Here is a 4,134-nt window from a genome sequence, read left to right on the forward strand (position 1 = left end):
ATATTAGGTCAGATATAAATTACAATATGAAATATCATATTTTGTCTGAGGTTTCCTCCCTAGTTTCTACTAAAAGGATGTTTTTCGATCTATCAGAGCTTTACCCAAACGATTGCGTTTCACGACAAATTATTGTGTCTGTGTTAGAGCGATGGAGTGTTACAAAATGAGATCGTAGCAATATGAAGATTTTTATAGTTCAAGCACATGTGGTATTTTCGCTCCATTCACACAAAAACTGTGATCTCGAAGTTAGTTACTAAATCGTCGGCTTGAGCGAAATTATTAATAATATTTCAATGTAAACTTAATAGCCCGATTCATTTACTCGTTATGGCGTGATAAAAGTTTCTTTGATTGGGGATAGAATAATAACATGAGAGCCAATATTTGGAAATTTGAAATTCTACTTGTGAATTTATAGTAGCGTTATCTAATTTCTGGTCGGGCAATGTTTTCTACAAACGACTCACTTGCGAGGGCCGCAAAATATTGAAAAGTTTAGTTTGGTAAAGTTGAACCTGAGAAGTGTGTTAAAGTACAAAGAATCACAACTCCGAAAAAAACATTTTTTATGTCGGAAATTCCAACTTGGTAACACAGCACAAACAATTTTTTTTAAGTCAAGTAACTTTGTTAAACATTACGACTTCACTGACACATGGTCCTATTGTAACTGTCAAATACCAGAAGAAATAAAAAAAATATAGCAATCGACAAATTTCGAACGATCACGCTACAAGAGAGTTAATGACAAACATTCGACCAAACATGTTTTTCCTTCAAAAATATTAGTTTTCGCCTAATAGAGATTACACCGGATTCATTAATAGGTGTCGCTGCGTGAAACTTTTGAGTTCCCACACGACCCCTGTCATACAAATTAAGTTAGTTTCCTTTTTTTATTTGCAATGTTTGTGCTTATTATGCGTTCATATCGCGCTGAAAAAGCAATCAAATAAGTTACCGACAAGCGCTGGTAAAACTTAGCCAACAATTAACATACCGCTCAGACCGCCGCCTCCCCACCCGCGGGTAAAATTACCCGCAGGACGCTCATCACTGTCTTCACATAGGGGGTTACCCACAGTAAAAACGATTTCACGCTCTGGGGAAAAGGCCCTGTCTCATCATCGCGGTTGCGAACCTGTCAAATCGCTGACGAAACGGCCAAGATACACACTATAGAATTGATCCCTAAAAGTATGATCTTGAGGTTCGGCCTTGGAAAACGCTTTGTAATTTTTGTTATCATGCTCCCATTTGTGGTAGTATTAAAATACACTTTACAGTTGTTCTTTTTGTCACAGTAACCAATTATCGGCTTCAGCCAACTACACAACACATTTATTTTGTCGTAAAATTTAAGAGGCTAAGCCTATTGGCTTAGTACAGAAAACCTATAATTATGTAAATTGAATTGTAGATTACTTCCTGTTCCAAAATATTACTGCTAAGGTGAAAATGGCTCACCAAATGAAAAACACATCACAGAACACTTCCTGAGATAACCAACGACCAAGATGTTTAGATGCAAATTTAGGATGTACAAAACCTCTTTGACATTTTATATAATAATCAGCGCGTATATCATAAATCTAGCTAACAAACCGCTCAGACGACCTTCTTTCCCTCCCGCTAGTAAAATTACCTTCGGAACGTTCATCATTGCCTTTACACAGGGATCACCCACTGTAAAAATGCTTTCGCGCTTTTTGTATAGAATAGTGAATGAAAATACAACTCATCAAACTTGTCTTTTCCGTTTGTTCGCAAGAGCTGTTGCGTAATACTCGCGGAATTCAAGGTTCGGTTCAGCAACACCCTGGTTGCGTGCCCAAGCAAAGTGGCCTAAGTACTGGAAGTATGTGTATTAAAATGACATGCTAATACTTAATAGTATGAATTTGAACGGTTATTATTGCTTTCCAATACACGGCGCGGCGCGATGTTTTTTTTTTTTTGGTTGGTGATTCAAGTTCGCATCTCTCCCAAATTACGAAATGTGTCCGCCCCTGAGTTCGGTGTTGATTGTCCTGGGCGTGCACATACACATTTCCCGAGTGATGCACACATATCTACTAGTCGTATGCTAAAATATGATTACGAATGCTACTTCCAATGAGCCAGCCTGGGATCTAAGTATCAGCGACATATTAATTTAATCCACAGAATGTAAATAAAGAGTTGCAGAAAAGGTTCGCGACGCCATCCGATGAAAAACCGTTCACAGTGCTTGGCTTATAGTATGATTAAATACCTGAGCAGTCTAGTTTAATCTCAACTTCTTTCCAAATTTTAAAATCCCGTCTAAAGTCGATAGGCAAACTCTCAACTGTCTATTGGGATCAATTGGACTAAATTCAAAAATGAAATCTTTTCGCGGCACACCAAAATCATTTCGCGGCACACTGATGTTCCGCGGCACGGCGGTTGGGAACCACTGCATTAGGGTCTGAATTTGGCAATATAAGCGAACGGAAGACTCCGCAGCATTACTTAAATGAACAATATTGGAAGGATATTTCTGTAGTTTGGTTTTAGGTATAAAAGTTATTGTACGGATTATAAATATGCAAAACCATTCTTATCATTTGAATTTGGTATATAAACCAAAAATAGTGACTAAATCACGCTTAGACAGCAGTCAGTTGAGTTTCTAGTGTATTCAAAAAAACTGCTGTGAAAGGTACTTTTATTTAGAGTCTCGATGTTTTGCTATCGTCGTAATATAATAATAACTAGACGCTTTTGTTACATCACATTTTCAGATTTTGTTATTCTTTAAAATGTCTTTTTTCTTTTTCTGTTTCCAAAGCGATTTTATTGTTTGAACGGAGTATAATCAAGTCTCATGATACATCGACTACCAGCATATATCACGACAAAAAATTATTGTGCTCATGTAATTCCCATATTATAATACAAAAACCGCAGAGTTAGCTATTTTTTTGGTTTTCATTATGTAAAGGCCTTTATTTGTATTGTTTCACATACACTCACACTGGTAAAACTGCGAGTAAAATCAAGACAAAATTTAATTAAGTCCGTATTTATGAGCTGGAGTATGACAAATAATTTAAACGCATCCTTAAAGAGATTTCATATATGAACCATAAAGGACACGAAAAAAAATTGCAATACTGTATTGTACGCTTAATTTTATTTAAAACGGCTTAGACTAAAAAAGATAATGTGCTTTTACTTTTACAAGGGTATAAGCCAGATAATTATTTCACATTACAAACAAGGGTGGAAGAAAACAAAATTAAATGGCATGGCACAATCGTGAAAAGCAGTGATTTACTGTATTGAACTATGAAATACCGTATAATGAACACTATCTGTTAACTATTATATGAAAAATATTAAAATAAAATCTGTTTTGTCGTTTAAATATAAAGGTAGTTGAATTAACTTTGAGAATTCAGGTATTAAAATAATACATATATCTCAAATACCCGGTACCACGATGGAATCTATGGCAACGCAAAGAGGGCTGTTCTATATTTCAAGTGTTATTCAAGCGTGGATGCGTCATGGCTTTGAACGTATTGTTTATCTATACGGCCAGTATATGGATACACTCACGTATCGGCGAGATATGAAGTGTCCTTGTTCTTATTCGATTATATTTAACGGAGATCAAGTTTGGCAAAAATAGGACGCGCATCTTTAAAGCACTATTTTATCTGTGACCCGTGAATGTCATGAATGTATCAAACGCTCACTTCTTCACTATTTTTCAAAATACGAAAGGTCTCGAAGGTGTTCTGTGTATTTTTTACCGAGAGACTTTTTACATTTCGACAGAGTATGAGTCGGGAGGAGCGGTAGCTTTCATGAGCTGTGTTTTAACATATTACACTACTACTATTAGATTATATTATATAGACTATATTATATGAACTTTCAGTAAGGTATATTTCACACTTTTTTCTGTATTTGTCTCTTTGCTCGGATTGATCGACGTATATATTAATACGTTTTAGAGAAGAGTTTACAAATATACGTTCCAGGTTCATGTAATATAATTTTATATTTTTTTCACTCTATCTGAACTTGTTTGTGGTTAATTTTTGCTGAAAATATGTGATTGCGAAATCGGAGTCCGCTTTAGGCAAAATTTTTATT

At 35.5% G+C, this 4,134-nt stretch overlaps 1 non-coding gene across 1 annotated transcript; it reads right to left on the reverse strand.

The window, feature by feature from the left end:
• Nucleotides 1-1,004: 1,004 nt before the first annotated feature.
• On the reverse strand, nt 1,005-1,213 carry LOC120336981 (small nucleolar RNA U3). The gene has a single exon (XR_005568917.2). It is a non-coding gene; the product is annotated as a small nucleolar RNA U3 (small nucleolar RNA).
• Nucleotides 1,214-4,134: the final 2,921 nt, after the last annotated feature.

The sequence above is a fragment of the Styela clava genome, chromosome 2, assembly GCF_964204865.1.
Source record: "Styela clava chromosome 2, kaStyClav1.hap1.2, whole genome shotgun sequence".
NCBI lineage: Eukaryota > Metazoa > Chordata > Ascidiacea > Stolidobranchia > Styelidae > Styela > Styela clava.